Source organism: Oncorhynchus keta, chromosome 9 (genome assembly GCF_023373465.1).
Source record: "Oncorhynchus keta strain PuntledgeMale-10-30-2019 chromosome 9, Oket_V2, whole genome shotgun sequence".
NCBI classification, from domain to species: domain Eukaryota; kingdom Metazoa; phylum Chordata; class Actinopteri; order Salmoniformes; family Salmonidae; genus Oncorhynchus; species Oncorhynchus keta.
In genome coordinates this window covers 37,598,430-37,616,226 of record NC_068429.1, presented here as the reverse complement: position 1 = coordinate 37,616,226, position 17,797 = coordinate 37,598,430, and positions in this window count along the sequence as shown.

Genomic DNA, 17,797 nt, shown 5'->3' with positions numbered 1-17,797 from the left:
CTACATAAAGGGTAATGTAAAATGTCAATGATCAAAAAGGTCATCGACCAAAGGTCCTTGGTCAAAGGTCATTGGATCAGAATATCATACCGAATGTAATAATAAACTGTATTGTTATCGACTAAACATAAAATATCCAGTTGTATTCATTTCAATGTGGTTTCATTTGAATTATGTCTGGATGTGTCTTGATGAACAGAATGAATAGGCTTTTCCTCGCGTGGATGAGAGTCAAAGAGAAAGGGCGTGTTTATGTTTGTTAAATAAATCTAATAAGGGAAAATAGGAAAAGAAAGGGAACAGGAAAGTGAAAGGATCGGACAATGAGGGTTGGCTACAAATAGAGAGAAGGGCAATAATTGATTGAATTTCGAACTACAATGTCCCCTGTCAGTGACGGCTTAATCTAATTAAGGTGGTTATTTGGGTGGTCTGGACAGAAGGGAAGTTGGTGGTCAAGTTGACTGCCTGTGTATTGTGACGGTAGTATCATTATTCAAAATAAATTTGACTCAACTGAGCATCTGTCAACTTGACCAATTATTGTCCTGATCTTTTTTTTTATGTAACTTTCACATTACGTTTGATTGTTAATTGGTACTCATTAGTTTGAGTGGTCATAATGATGATACTGTGGTGAAGCTGTGAGACAGCTTGTAAGGGAGGACGTCACTAAATCATGAACTAATTGCTCGCACCTGTGCCTGCTTCTGCCCGGGAATGAGCAACTGATATAAAGCAGAGCTGAGAGCGCAGGGGAGCTGTACCTTGACGGACGACGTTGGTCTTGTAGTTTGCGGTCCCTTTATGCCTCGAGCACACCGACAGTGTTTTTGCGCAAAAATGGTACAGAGCATCATCTGGATATGTGTGCAACAGAAGTTCAACTTTCACCTTCTGCTACCATTTCTGTCAAGCCGTTAAAGGGCGTAGAGTTTGATGCGAACATTCGATGAATCCAATTTATGCCCCGATCACACCTACAGTGTTTTGCGTTTTGGTACACACGAAGTACATTAATTGCCAATAAAATGCTGCGTTTTGCCTTTTTGCAGAAGCAGTTGCAGTGTGTTCTGTGTGGTGCATACATTGGATTTATCAAACATGCGCGTCAAACTGTATGAGTCGAAGCTTGACAGAAATGGTAGCAGAGGGAGAATATTGAACTGTTGTTGCACAAATATCCAGATGATGCTACGTCCTATTTTGCGCAGAGCACTATCGGTGTGATCAAGATGTTGTCCACCACACAGAACGCAATGCAACTGCCTCTGCAACACAATACTGCAAGGCCAACGCAGCGTTCCATTGGAAATGAATGGTGAAACAAAATGCAATGAACAATGGGTGTGATCTGGCAGCCAGGGAAAGACAGGTAGTGAGGGGGAATTTGGGGAACCAGAGTAGATAGTGGGGTTGCTAGGAGTGCAAGCCATCTCCCCAGTTTTTAGGAACAGAGCAGTTGCATGTTGTATTGTGTTCTTGGACATGCGAATTAAGAACCTGGTCTCAGAGCATTTCGTATTATTCTGTATGTAAATCTAAGACACTCCATTTAGTATAATGAGGTTACGTTTCATATGGTATTGATTTTGTGGATGTCCATCACCCATTTCGATGATATGTTACGAATTCCAAAACGTATAATATGTTAAGAATTCCAGCTAGGTTGCTAACGTTAGCTAAGCTAGGGGTTAGGGTTATGTTTAGGAGTTAGGTTAAGGGAAGGGTTAGGGTTGGTGATGAGATTCGAGTACACAACCTTTGGGTTGATAGACGTTCAAGTTATACATCTACCCCAACCAACCACCCTACTTTCATTTTGCCTTAATTAATCATTTACATTACATTTACATTTAAGTCATTTAGCAGACACTCTTATCCAGAGCGACTTACAAATTGGTGCATTCACCTTATGACATCCAGTGGAACAGCCACTTTACAATAGTACATCTAAATCTTTTAGGGGGGGGTGAGAAGGATTACTTATCCTATCCTAGGTAATCATCTGTCTTATTTAGCCATACCAAACATAACATATCATACTAAATGGGACTCCCAATCACGGCCATATGTGATACAGCCTGGATTTGAACCAGGACTGTAGTGATGCTTCTTGCCCTGAAAAGCAGTGCCTTAGACCACTGCGCCACTCGGGAGCCAAACTGATACAGTTGTCTCACCCCGTAGTGAAGTCATTATCCCAGGCGTGAGTCTTCCCAACAAGTATATCAAAGGTATGCTGGAGCCCTCTTCCTATCTGCCCAACCATTGCGATGTCCTGGTGGCTCTCGTCATGAGTACAGATGATCAGGGGTTTATGCCAATGCATGTAATTAATGTTACTGATCGGACACTGTTGCTTATACAACTCTTTTAGCTAGACGGCTAATACTATAGAACTGGAAGATGGCAGCTCCCCCATCTTATAAGTATTGGGTGAGAGATGTGTTGTGCTCTCTGAAACTAGAAAAAATTCAATTCAATTCACATGGGAACCCCAAACTGTTTGATGAGGCTTGGGCTCCATTCCGGTCTTACTTTAAACAGTCCATCCTCTGATGGCATTCCAATTAATACTAAAATAAGTCTGTGACTTAAGGGTTGGAGGAGCTTCTCTCTGTGTTTTTGCTGGGGGGGGGCATTAAGGTCCATGTGCTTATTGATTGTTCTCTGCAGATGCCTTGTTCATCTTGCCCGGGCAGAGACTGAAGTGTGAGCTTGGTCCAGTGGATGGTCGGTCTGTGGCCATGACTCTCTGTGAGTGGTTGCATTTCTCCACCCTTATCCCTTGACTGTTTACAGGAACAATGGTGAGGTGTTTGCTCTGTCCCTGTACTATAGATTGCCTTTTAACCTCTGTAGCCTTCTGCCTGGTGTGTTTAACTTGTCTAAAGTATGGTATCTTTAAAGCAATTTTTTTAGTTGTATTTTTATTTGTACTTTTTTTTCTAGTTGAGTATATTATTTATATTGTTTTGTCTTGTGTGTGTAAAACTTAATAAACAGAGTTTAAATCTTTTTGTAAAAAAATTAATGTGACTGATGGAGACCAACGTCTAAAATGGGGCATGAACATTGGCACTCTGTTCAATCAGGTGGAGGTAGACAGTGAAGTGGTAGACTACGAAAAGCAGAGTGAAGAGAGCATGTACTTGCCCTGGTCTGTAAATACCCTTGTGGCATAATTGGGTTTGGAAGAGAGAGTTTCTTGAGTGTATTTTTGTATTTTACCCCCTTTTTCTCCCCAATTTCAATCTTGTTTCATCGCTGCAACTCCCCAACGGTCGAGTCATGCATCCTCCGAAACATGACCCGGCAAACCACGCTTCTTAACACCCGCCTTCTTAACCCAGAACTCAGCCACACCAATGTGTCGGAGGAAACACTGTTCACCTGACAACCAAGGTCACCCTGCAGGGGCTCATCCCGCCACAAGGAGTCGCTAGAGCACGAAGAGCCCTCGGCCAAACCCTCCCTAATCCGGACGACGCTGGGCCAATTGTGCGCCGCCCTATGGGACTCCCAATATATATATATATATGCCATTTAGCAGACGCTTTTATCCAAAGCGAATCACGGCCGGTTGTAATACAGCCCGGGATCAAACCTGAGTCTGTAGTGACGCCTCTAGCACTGTGATGCAGTGCCTTAGACCGCTGCACCACTCGGGAGGCTCAAAGAAGAGAGGTTTTGAACCCACCGAGCTTCATTCCGTTCGTGAACTGCTCCATTGGCACACTTCTGTTTATAGAACAGGAGATACGGATATAAGGCGAACGCGCCTTACGGTGCATCAGACAGATAAAGGTAACGCAAAACTCATTAAAATGGCCGGCGCAGGATCCCCCTCCAACTGCAACAGGAAGCCGCAGACTACATTGACCTAATGCTATATCATGGCATCATCCGCCCCTCAGGTAGCTCTTGGGCAGCCCCTGTTGTTCTGGTTAAAAAAAAGCGATGGAACTTGATGCTTCAGTGCTGATTACCAGAGACTCAATGATGTCACTGAGAAAGATGCTTACCCACTCCTAAGAATTGACAATGCTCTTGACAGTTTGAACAAGGCTTGCTGGTTCTCCACCCTCGACCTAACCACTGGCTACTGGCAGTGTTGTACCAGACAGGGCCTGTTTGAATTCAACGTCCTAGCAGATTCACAGTGGACCACCTGTTTAGTTGATTTGGATGATATTATTGTGTTCTGTCATACCTACAAGAATATCTCTGTCTGGATGCAGTTCTTTCCAAGCTGCGCCAGGCCAATCTCAAGGTCAAACCCTCCAAGTGCAATCTCTTTTCCTCTCAAGTACAGTATCTGGGCCACATGACCTCAGCTGAAGTCGGGATGGCAGATCATACCAAGATAGAAGCTGTAAGAGGGTGGCCCGTTCCTAAGAACTTTACATATGTATGGAGTTTTGTGGGGCATCTTTGCATTAGCGGGTTGGCTGAAATATCTGGCCCACTGCACTAGCTTACTGAGAAAGGATGACTGTCAAAACTGCAAGTGGGCATTCATTCAGTTGAAAGTTAGTCTACCTACTCCACCAGTCTTGTCCTACCCAGATCCTCACAAGACAGTGATCCGAGTTACTGATGCTAGCAATGAAGGAATAGGAGCTGTACTATCCCAAGAAGAGATTGGAGCATGTGGAAGCATATGCTATTCGAGCTCTGACAAAGCAAGAAGTCAATTATGCTACAACCAAAAATAAGTTACTTTCACAAAATACTTGAAAGATGACCTCTTAGGCAAAGAGTTCATTTTGCGTACCAACCACAACTTCCTACGATGGTTACACTACTTCCAAGATTTAGAAGTGCAGCTAGCTCGGTGGGTGAGATAGTTGGCCAATTTTCAGTGTAAGATTGTGCACCACCTCAGAAAGCAGCATTTGAATGCAGACGCCTGTATTCTCTGCCATGTTGCGTCAAGCCCCCACTCTGATCAGTGCCCTGTGATTCATGCATTGAGACATGTCAACCAGCTGGCAGGCCTAGAACAGGAAGCAGGGCTGGGGGTGACTTGCTACAGGCCCAACAAGAAGATGCGGAAATAAGTACATCATAGTAGTCAGAGACTATTTCTCAAAATGGACACAGGCATTTCCTCTTCCCAACCATTAAGCCTACTCCATCACCAAGGTTTTGGCAGAGGAGTGGATTTCACTCAGATCAGGGAAGCAATTGTGAATCCAATCTTTTGAACTTGGACTTTCTTCTACCGTATTTCATGATGGTCTATCGCAGTAGTGTTCTTGCAAGGACCAGGTTTTCCCGATACAAATTGCTGTTTGGTCAAGAAATGGTGACCTGTTTCAGGAAACCAGGCGTGTGTCGCAAGTTACGACTTCACAGGGGAGCCATTTTAACGTTTTTAAATGATCTTTTATCAAAATGCGTTTTTTATTTTCTTCAGAAATGCCTTTTGGAACATGTAAACTTTCATGTGCCTTAATAACAAACTTGTATACCATCTGTAAATACGAATACAATTGTTAAATTACGAGCCTTGTTGGGTAAGCCACAGAAAAAGCCTGCAACCTTCCCACTAGCCATGATTGGCTGAGATAATGAGTGGGCTGGACATGAAGAGAGAGGAGTTTGGATTGGTCTGCCATATAGGGGCTTCTGTCTATTTGAGTTGGTCTGTGTTGGTAATCATGTCGATCGCTGCTTTTGTTATGTATTGTGTAGTGGAGCTGCATAAGTTTTGCTCTCCACTTTCTGGAGGATTGACTTTTAAAATCAGTGGAATTAGAGTATCATAGCTAAAGAGATGGAGAAAACACCTGTCTCTGAATTATATCTTCAAACTAAGGGCAACCATGGCATGACATCCGTGACAGGGAGACGCTTCTATTATGCATGATGATGTCTAGCATTAGCTAGCTACATTTTCAGATATTACACGTTTCTAATTTTGACAGAAAGTGATTTCATTTCAAGCTAAAGTGTTGAATATGACCGGTGTCAGTAAACGTCGGCAAAAAAGCATCATGAAATTGTTGGCTGCAGAGCTGGTTAGGCAGTTTTCATGTTATCCAGAGGTAAACAAATCATTGGCCAGAGCGTCAAATGTGCACTATGAATGCTTCAAGAGCGAAACGAGATGGGTGGGGCTAATGCTTAAGATGGTGTGGACAATGCTGAATGGGTGTAGACAAAAACATAGCTTTTCACTAGATACAAAAACATTCAAAGGACATTTTCTCAAAACTGAGTTTACAAGTTGATCAACTTTCAAAGCAGAATTACTTTCTCATTGTTCCTAAAAAATGCAGTGTATGGTATACCATTTTGTAGCTCTGAGTCTCTACTTTTATCCAATGTAAAAGACACAATTTCAAATTTTGCTATATAAGATCGAATCCTGGTGGTGAGTTCTGCCAGTCAATGTGATGCTAGACATAGATCACAGTGGAAAAGTTGACATCTGTGAATATATATCGAGGCTGGTTGACACTTTGGGGACAGTGAAAAGACACCAAGCTAGAGCCTCTGGTCAACAGAAAGCTAACTTTGATTTTAGGGACAATTGTCAATATTGTTCTGTGGGTGACATTGGTTTGGGTTTGAAATAAGGCTAGGAAGTGGGGGTATGTCGTAGTTAGAGGCACTACAAAGGCACTTTCAAAGTGCTAGAGCGGGTTTCAGATGTCCTTTATCAGATAGCACTGGCGGATGGAGGTCCCGAAACTGTGGTGCATTTCAATCAACTTAAACCCTTTGTTCCTTGTTAGTTTGCTGGGGGGGAGAGAGATTTAGCAACTCCTGCCCAACCACCCCAGGCCTTCCTGACAATCCGGAATTCCTTCCAAACCACTCATTCTTGAATTTTCCATTTCCAACATGTTGTGCAATGTTTATGTTCAATGACCGATATCTATCATTTCTCTTCATTTGACAAGGATTAAAAAGGATTTGCCAATAGATTGTCAACCTGATTCATGAGGATGACTGCTTGCTAAGATTTTGAAGGTATGATGTTGACATGATCAGTCCAATCAAAGCTACTATAGATATGTGATTTGACGTAATTTCATCTGTGACCAATGACCTTGAGCCTTCTTGGATGGGCACTTCTAATGTAACTATATGGCAGCACCTAAGGGGTTATAATTTTAGAGCTCTACCCTTAGACTTGGCGGTGACGTAGATTTCTGATGAAATCATGTATTTAATAAAGATCAATGTGTTGAGTTTTGGTGTGTCCTATCCTTTGATGCTGGACCCTACCGGTCAAATGAAGATGGTGGCAGCATCAGGCCACTCTGCTCAATCCAGTACTTTCCCCACATCTCAGGAGATCTAGCGAGCTTCATTACAATACATATTGAATTTTGAAGTCCCCAGTTGAGTGTCCACAAAGCCACGGTATGTTATGAGGTTATACAGAAACAAAACACAGCATGAGTGAGAGTGTGATTCACCAAATGAAATATTCCCACTGATTTTATCAAAGAAGTATGCGGTGGGCGTTTTTGTGATGTCAGTCGGTGACAGTGTATCAAATTGTTGAGTTGCATCAGTGGGTGCTGATGTCATTCTTTCCATTGCATGCCTGCAGGGGAGTGAGAGGCTCATGCCAGCAGATGGCTAGGGGTTTATTTGAACCACAATGGAAATGGTAACATCTGAGAATGTCCTGTCTGACTGAGTAAAAATAGACCAGGAATGATGTTTAAAGCAGGACTAATGCATGTTTTGCATGTGGGGTACCCGTGCTTTGTTCAGTGCAGTGTTGCATGACTGGATGGCTTTACTGTTGCCAATTGGCCTCAGTATCAGGCTAGAAAGGTGTTGTGAGATGCTGAAAATAGGATCAGTCTCTTGTCATTAGGACTATTTGTAATAATAGTAATAATTATTACTTTGTAATAATTTCAAGCTGGCAACCCAAAGGTTTTCAAGTAACTAAGATTTTGTATTTTCTCATTTCCAGTCATAAACTGACACAGTTACCAACCACAGATGAGGACCTATCACACACGTTTCCTCTTGCCGTTAGTTGAGCTCTTGGTTGAGGGACCTGTGTAAATGTGCAGTTTGTGCCCTCTGGTGGTCAAATAGAAAACATACACATTTGTATTTCTTCTTCAAGGCACTGATTGTAGGCCAGGCTCGAAATTAACCCCACCAAACGAACAAACAAGGATCGCAGGCAGTAGTTTTAAAGTCAGAGAAACCCTTGTGATCTTAGTTCAGGGGTTCCCAAAAATGTTTGGCCCACTCCCCCATTTTGATATCTGAAAAGTTTTCTCGACCCCAACCATTTTTTTTTATAGCTATGGTAGTCAATTGAAACACATTGTAACAGCATTTCTGATTCTCTCCTCAACTCACCATCACACACTTGTTTGTGGGCCTATGACAGCCAATTGCGAATTAGTCTGCCATAATGTCTCTTATCTCACCACCACTGATGCTTGATGCATGAACCCGTCGGATATTCTGAAAGTCAGGTGGCGCGGTCGACAGTGGGCACCTCACCTCTGCTGTCGTATACAACCTGGATCGATATTTGGTTTTAATGCAAACTAGAGCAATTTATCCAGCTTCACACCGATCGTTCGTTTTATGATGCTTTCAAGACAAATAAGATGTCGGAAAAATACGAGGTCAAGTCGAAAAGTGGGGTCTTTAGAAAGAGGCCTCAGTTCCCAAATTGGAATTCTGAGATGGATTTTCCCCCAGTCTGAGTTATTTTTTATCCGATTTCTCAGTTATTGAACGCACTGAAGTGGGAGATTTCTGAGTTCCCAGTTATTTTGAACACGGTATTAATGCTCAGAGGGAGACGGCAGGGTATTCCTTTTGAGTAAGATTTCTGAGTTCCCAGTTATTTTGAACACGGTATTAATGCTCAGAGGGAGACGGCAGGGTATTCCTTTTGAGTAAGATTTCTGAGTTCCCAGTTATTTTGAACACGGTATTAATGCTCAGAGGGAGACGGCAGGGTATTCCTTTTGAGTAAGATTTCTGAGTTCCCAGTTATTTTGAACACGGTATTAATGCTCAGAGGGAGACGGCAGGGTATTCCTTTTGAGTAAGATTTCTGAGTTCCCAGTTATTTTGAACACGGTATTAATGCTCAGAGGGAGACGGCAGGGTATTCCTTTTGAGTAAGATTTCTGAGTTCCCAGTTATTTTGAACACGGTATTAATGCTCAGAGGGAGACGGCAGGGTATTCCTTTTGAGTAAGATTTCTGAGTTCCCAGTTATTTTGAACACGGTATTAATGCTCAGAGGGAGACGTCAGCGTATTCCTTTTGAGTAAGGAACTCAAATGAATCAGTAGTGACCCGTGAACCCTTGTCTGCAGCCTTCGATTTCACTTACCGACATGTCAACTGAGCCATGATCACAGTCAAACGGATTGAGAAGTAGGTTCCAATGTGCTCTCCCAAGCGTTGGAGGTGAGCAGTCGACACTTACAGATGCTGTTTTCTGTTAGAAACATACATGCACAGCCGAGGGAAGGGGGCATGGATCTATTTTGAAGACCCTGTCAATAATAATTATTTCCTCTGAATCCACTGATTCGGTCACTAATCTGTAGAATATTTGATTATTTGGTCAGCATGCTTTCGTTCAGTTTATCAAATATGTATGTTACATAGGCAAGGAGACACATATTTTCATTACAGAGTCAACACTCCATTGTGAATGACAACAGTTTTTCTCTCAATGCGAAAAATCGTTCCAACTTTCCCCCTCGACAACCACCAAGCCTCTGTGTGAAATATACTGAACAAAAAATATAAACGAAACATGTAAAGTATTAGTCCCGTGTTCCATATGCTGAAATAAAAGATCCCAGAAATGTGCCATATGCACAAAAAGTTTATTTCTCCAAAATGTGTTTACATCGCTGTTAGTGAGCATTTCTCCTTTTTGGGGAGTTTGGGTCGTTCAGTCAGTGTCCTCTTGATTGCTAGCAATATCATACATTCTTAGTTTAACAGTGTTATCTGACAAAAGTATTTATGTGAGTTTCTGTGCCTCTGCCTCCCCACACATTGATTTCACCATATCAATTGCTTCTGGTAATATCAAAGTCTCCGCAATAGTGCGTGGTTTCATAGCGTAGCGGGCCAAGCCATTCACCGTGGGAATGAATGATTCGAGGGCGACCTTTTCCCATGATCTAAGGGCGATCTCTGTTAGAATTGTATCTTTTCGATTTGAATCATTTTATTTTTTTATATGAACCACATTACAATGATTTTGAGATACTCTGATTGAGGAGTTATGCAGCAATGTCAACGGACTATATATTTTCTTCCCACACAGCAATACCAACAATGCCCTGAACTGTATAAACTGAAAGGAGGGAGAAGCACACCCTGACACTGCCGACCCACTACTTTACATAACCTCTTGTTAAAGGCCAGAGCCATATAACCTCTGTATGCCCCACATATTCATGATTAGGGCACATAAAGAAGTGCCTGGTGAGGCTCAATAGAGCTTGTTGTTTTCATCTTATTTTACCTTCAATGCAGATGTGCCTTCTTTCTCCGCTTCTTTGCTCTAAATAGTACATTTTGTACATTTTTTCTGCACCTGTGAAGGGATTTATACACATTGTTTACAAGCAGTGAAGACCACAACCCTCAGAGTACACCCTTGGAGATATTCAACGGCAGTGCTTAAACTAGTAAAATAATCCAGGTATAATAGTTTTGTCTTAAAATGTAATTCAGCGGGTTCTAGGCGTTTAAAGTGCCTGCCATCAAGTCGAACTACGAGGCACACCCTCAAAGGAAATTGAGAACCAAGCATCAAATCAAATCAAATCAAATGTTATTTGTCACATACACATGGTTAGCAGATGTTAATGCGAGTGTAGCGAAATGATTGTGCTTCTAGTTCCGACAATGCAGTAATAACCAACAAGTAATCTAACTAACAATTCCAAAACTACTGTCTTATACACAGTGTAAGGGGATAAAGAATATGTACATAAGGATATATGAATGAGTGATGGTACGGAGCAGCATAGGCAAGATACAGTAGATGGTATCGAGTACAGTATATACATATGAGATGAGTATGTAAACAAAGTGGCATAGTTAAAGTGGCTAGTGATACATGTATTACATAAGGATTCAGTCGATGATATAGAGTACAGTATATACGTATGCATATGAGATGAATAATGTAGGGTAAGTAACATTATATAAGGTAGCATTGTTTAAAGTGGCTAGTGATATATTTACATAATTTCCCATCAATTCCCATTATTAAAGTGGCTGGAGTTGAGTCAGTGTCAGTGTCAGTGTGTTGGCAGCAGCCACTCAATGTTAGTGGTGGCTGTTTAACAGTCTGATGGCCTTGAGATAGAAGCTGTTTTTCAGTCTCTCTGTCCCAGCTTTGATGCACCTGTACTGACCTCGCCTTCTGGATGATAGCGGGGTGAACAGGCAGTGGCTCGGGTGGTTGATGTCCTTGATGATCTTTATGGCCTTCCTGTGACATCGAGTGGTGTAGGTGTCCTGGAAGGCAGGTAGTTTGCCCCCGGTGATGCGTTGTGAAGACCTCACTACCCTCTGGAGAGCCTTACGGTTGTGGGCGGAGCAGTTGCCGTACCAGGCGGTGATACAGCCCGCCAGGATGCTCTCGATTGTGCATCTGTAGAAGTTTGTGAGTGCTTTTGGTGACAAGCCGAATTTCTTCAGCCTCCTGAGGTTGAAGAGGCGCTGCTGCGCCTTCTTCACGATGCTGTCTGTGTGAGTGGACCAATTCAGTTTGTCTGTGATGTGTATGCCGAGGAACTTAATACTTGCTACCCTCTCCACTACTGTTCCATCGATGTGGATAGGGGGGTGTTCCCTCTGCTGTTTCCTGAAGTCCACAATCATCTCCTTAGTTTTGTTGACATTGAGTGTGAGGTTATTTTCCTGACACCACACTCCGAGGGCCCTCACCTCCTCCCTGTAGGCCGTCTCGTCATTGTTGGTAATCAAGCCTACCACTGTTGTGTCGTCCGCAAACTTGATGATTGAGTTGGAGGCGTGCGTGGCCACGCAGTCGTGGGTGAACAGGGAGTACAGGAGAGGGCTCAGAACGCACCCTTGTGGGGCCCCAGTGTTGAGGATCAGCGGGGTGGAGATGTTGTTACCTACCCTCACCACCTGGGGGCGGCCCGGCAGGAAGTCCAGTACCCAGTTGCACAGGGCGGGGTCGAGACCCAGGGTCTCAAGCTTGATGACGAGCTTGGAGGGTACTATGGTGTTGAATGCCGAGCTGTAGTCGATGAACAGCATTCTCACATAGGTATTCCTCTTGTCCAGATGGGTTAGGGCAGTGTGCAGTGTGGTTGAGATTGCATCATCTGTGGACCTATTTGGGCGGTAAGCAAATTGGAGTGGGTCTAGGGTGTCAGGTAGGGTGGAGGTGATATGGTCCTTGACTAGTCTCTCAAAGCACTTCATGATGACGGAAGTGAGTGCTACGGGCGGTAGTCGTTTAGCTCAGTTACCTTAGCTTTCTTGGGAACAGGAACAATGGTGGCCCTCTTGAAGCATGTGGGAACAGCAGACTGGTATAGGGATTGATTGAATATGTCCGTAACCACACCGGCCAGCTGGTCTGCGCATGCTCTGAGGGCGCGGCTGGGGATGCCGTCTGGGCCTGCAGCCTTGCGAGGGTTAACACGTTTAAATGTCTTACTCACCTCGGCTGCAGTGAAGGAGAGTCCGCATGTTTTCGTTGCAGGCCGTGTCAGTGGCACTGTATTGTCCTCAAAGCGGGCAAAAAAGTTATTTAGTCTGCCTGGGAGCAAGACATCCTGGTCCGTGACTGGGCTGGATTTCTTCTTGTAGTCCGTGATTGACTGTAGACCCTGCCACATGCCTCTTGTGTCTGAGCCGTTGAATTGAGATTCTACTTTGTCTCTGTACTGACGCTTAGCTTTGATAGCCTTGCGGAGGGAATAGCTGCACTGTTTGTATTCGGTCATGTTACCAGTCACCCTGCCCTGATTAAAAGCAGTGGTTCGCGCTTTCAGTTTCACGCGAATGCTGCCATCAATCCACGGTTTCTGGTTAGGGAATGTTTTAATCGTTGCTATGGGAATGACATCTTCAACGCACGTTCTAATGAACATGGAGATGGACCTAATTTATTGGAAGAGCTCAAGGAGGATCTTCAAAGAGGCTAATGGAGTGGAGCTGGGGGTAACCTGGGGCTAGGAAGAGAGTAACAGGGGAAGTGTTTAGAGGTGATGTGCACTGAAATAGAGGATCCGCTCAGAAGTTTGAGGAAGTATCCAGGGGATCATGTACTGTTATGAGTTGAGATTCAGGTCATCAGCTGATAAAGTCATGCTTTAACCGCAGGGGTGCAAAGGGCAGCATTTTTTTATTTTTTCAGCTGATTGCTCCTACAGCTTAACTGATCAATGACACCCAGAGGAGAGAGAGAGAGAGAGCGAGAGAGTTCACTCACCTGGTCCTGGTCCAAAACATCAGCAGACTACTCTAAATGTTAAGAGAAAAGTCACTACCTAAAAACCTCTGCTCTAAAGGAATGGATTTATAGTTCAACCTTATTGCTGGAAAAGAGAGTCGTACCCTTCATCGCTGTTGTACTGTACCTTCATTAAAGATCTAGACAGAGATTAGCAACAGGCACACTTACTGTACAGTATAGAGGCCATAGCACAGTAATATCTGGAAATAAAAGCACTGTATGATCGGTGTTACATCATTTCTATGGTAGAGCTGCATTAGCATCAGCAATCGTTCCAAGTAGTTTTACCTAGATAAATGTGCTTAATCCCGAAGAAGATCAATGATTAATGTGCACACAGCTCAGCATTTATTCAGTATCGCTCAGCAGTGATTCACATTTATCGAACATGATTCAGGAACATGTGTCTATGCCGACCGAATGTATACTTTAGTGAACTGAACTAAGGATAACGGAAAGCACTGGTGTCTTTTAACCCAGTCAATGGACCATTTCTACCACGGCAGACAGGAATACATCTCCAAGATCAGTGAACCTAATACTCAAACCGACGTTTGTAACTGAAAATGATTGTGAGCATCACAACATATCCACACTGTACATATAGACAGACACACACACACACACTCACACCTTTTGAGTAATGCATGTTGTATGGCGTGCCTCCCTTAAGCTCTTTGATTCCACTGAGGGCATCTTGCATTCTGCTGTATGACAAGGTAGAGCTTCTCATTCAGCTGCCTCTGTGCCTAAGTTGAATCCACCGATCTGCACAAGTCCACCATGATGAAGCAAGAAGTTCAAAGAAGTTCAGAGAATTTAGATGAGAAGGTGCCTTGCTGTGTCATGCCTCAAATCGGTTAGTCTTGTGTACCATGTGCTTGAAAGAATTTCAAGGAAGTAGACATGGGTGTAATTTGAGTTTATCCAGTATAAGTGTTGCCTCATCTAAAATTGCACATATCCTATAGGTAAAGATACCCAAACAAATATCCCTAGAGTTCTGTTAAGGGAATTTTTTATCAATAATGACGAATTATGTATACATTTCAATCAGGACTGACTAATCAGAATACTATTATATTACTGTATATGTATGAATTTTCTTTATAATCCTAGTACTGAATATAATGTGTGTAAATATAATCAAGAATTAGAACAATGACTGTCTGTTCCTTGGTAGAAATGAATGAACTTATAGCCAGACTGGCTAGAAGGCTACACAGGCAGACCTTGGCTCGGTCGTATATTATCTAAATTAGGATAGATGTGGGAAGGCTTGAGAACTATACAGCCTTTGTACCAGTGTCAAGAAGAGACGGAACAGTTAGAAAACGCTGATGTCATTTTCAGTTTATAACCTGTGGTAAAATGTATCATGGGCAGTACTCTCGAGAATAAACGCTGCTGGTTGATTTTAAAGACTGGTCTCTGTCCATTTTATACAAATAAGAGTCTTACAAATTCTTATGAATTGACAGAGTGTTTAATTTTAATTGGGTATTAAAACATAGAGGAATTTAATTCCTGTAACATGTTCCCTTCCAAAATATGAATTTAAGGTTCGATCAGGGTTATTCCGGGTTTGGTATAGAAACCCCCACCCCTCTTCTCAAAGCCCATATACAGGTGCAGAAGCACCATGCCAATTTGGGGGCACAGGGGCACGTACCACCTCAGATTTGTCCTGTTTTATAAGAAATACATTCATTGTTGTTGTTTCTCTGTAGTACCATTAACCACTGAGCCGTTTTATGAAGTTGGCTTTAGCCCAGATACACTACATGACCAAAAGTCATGACCGAACATCTTGTTCCAAAATCATGGGCATTAATATGGAGTTGGTCCCCCCTTTTCTGCTATAGTAGCCTCTACTCTGCTTGGAAAGCTTTGTACTCGATTTTGGAACATTGCTGAGGGGACTTGCTTCCATTCAGCGACAAGAGCATTAATGAGGTCGGGCACTGATGTTGGGCGATTAGGCCTGGCTCACAGTCGGCGTCCCTATTCATCACAAAGGTGTTTGAATGGGGTTTAGGTCAGGGCTCTGTGCAAGCCAGTCAAGTTCTTCCACCCCAATCTCGACAAACCAGTTCTTTACGGACCTCGCTTTGTGCACTGGGGCAATGTCATGCTGAAACAGGAAAGGGCTTTCCACAAAATGTTGCTACAAAGTCGGAAGCGCATAATTGTCTAGAATGTCTTGTGTGCTGTAGTGTTAAGATTTCCCTTCACTGGAACTAAGGGGCCTAGCCCGAACCATGAAAAACAGCCACAGACCATTATTCCTCTTCCACCAAACTTTACAGTTAGCACTATGCATTTTGGCAGGTAGCGTTCTCCTGGCATCCACCAAACCCAGATTCGTCTGTCGGACTGCCAGATGGTGAAGTGACATTCATCACTCCAGAGAATGTGTTTCCACTGCTCCAGAGTTTTTTGACGAAATGACTTGTTAGAAAGGTGACATCCTATAACGGTGTAAGGCCATTCTACTACCAATATAGTTCTCTCACGTCACCCCGCTCCTCCGCTCTCTCCACTGGCTTCCAGTTGAAGCTCGCATCCGCTACAAGACCATGGTGCTTGCCTACGGAGCTGTGAGGGGAACGGCACCTCAGTACCTCCAGGCTCTGATCAGGCCCTACACCCAAACAAGGGCACTGCGTTCATCCACCTCTGGCCTGCTCGCCTCCCTACCACTGAGGAAGTACAGTTCCCGCTCAGCCCAGTCAAAACTGTTCGCTGCTCTGGCTCCCCAATGGTGGAACACACTCCCTCACGACGCCAGGACAGCGGAGTCAATCACCACCTTCCGGAGACACCTGAAACCCCACCTCTTTAAGGAATACCTAGGATAGGATAAAGTAATCCTTCTCACCCCCCCCCCCTTAAAAGATTTAGATGCACTATTGTAAAGTGGCTGTTCCACTGGATGTCATAAGGTGAATGCACCAATTTGTAAGTCGCTCTGGATAAGAGCGTCTGCTAAATGACTTAAATGTAAATGTAAATGCAATATGTGTCTATGGAGATTGCATGGTTGTGTGCTCAGTGTTATACACCTGTTAGCAACGGGTGTGGCTGAAATATCAAAACCCACTCATTTGAAGGGGTGTCCAAATTCCCAATCTCTCAACTTCATAACTAGCTACCAAGAAGCCATTTCAGGCTATCAATCAAGTTAGAGTAGCTAGCTTGTCTATATTAGCTGGCATGCCTATTGGCAAGGTTGGTATACTTTAGAAAAGCAAGCAATTACTAAACTGAATAAAGACTCACATTTCTCTCAATCTTGTACCCAGAGTTTAGCAGAGAAGCATATTTTGTTTCTTTAATAAAAAAATAAACACCAGTCAGGAGGATACAGACAGCTCAAGAGGTATGCTTAGATAAAAAATAAACATATATATATATATATTTTTACATAGAATTAAGCATAGTGATTATGGCTCTAGATTGTAAAATTCTCCAATTTGGGACCCACCCCCCAGCCATCATGTCATTTGCTCCCCTTCAGATTTTGGGGGTTTATGACACCCCTACCATGTAGTAAACTCAGCAAAAAAAGAAATGTCCCTTTTTCAGGACATCACCTGCAACAACATCGCCTATGGGCACAAACCCACCGTCGCTGAACCAGACAGGACTGGCAAAAAGTGATCTTCACTGACGAGTTGCGGTTTTGTCTCACCAGGGGTAATGGTCGGATTCGCGTTTATCGTCGAAGGAATGAGCTTTACAACGAGGCCGGTACTCTGGAGCGGGATCGATTTGGAGGTGCAGGGTCCGTCATGGTCTGGGGCGGTGTGTCACAGCATCATCGGACTGAGCTTGTTGTCATTGCAGGCAATCTCAACGCTGTGCGTTACAGGGAAGGCATCCTTCTCACTCATGTGGTACCCTTCCTGCAGGCTCATCCTGACATGACAATGCCACCAGCCATACTGCTCGTTCTGTGCATGATTTCCTGCAAGACAGGAATGTCAGTGTTCTGCCATGGCCAACGAAGAGCCCGGATCTCAATCCCATTGATCACGTCTGGGACCTGTTGGATCAGAGGGTGAGGGCTAGGGCCATTCCCCTCAGAAATGTCTGGGAACTTGCAGGCGCCTTGGTGGAAGAGTGGGGTAACATCTCACAGCAAGAACTGGCAAATCTGGTGCAGTTCATGAGGAGGAGATGCATTGCAGTACTTAATGCAGCTGGTGGCCACACCAGATACCGACTGTTACTTTTTTTTTGACCCCCCCCCTTTGTTCAGGGACACATTATTCCATTTCTGTTTGTCACATGTCTGTGGAACATGTT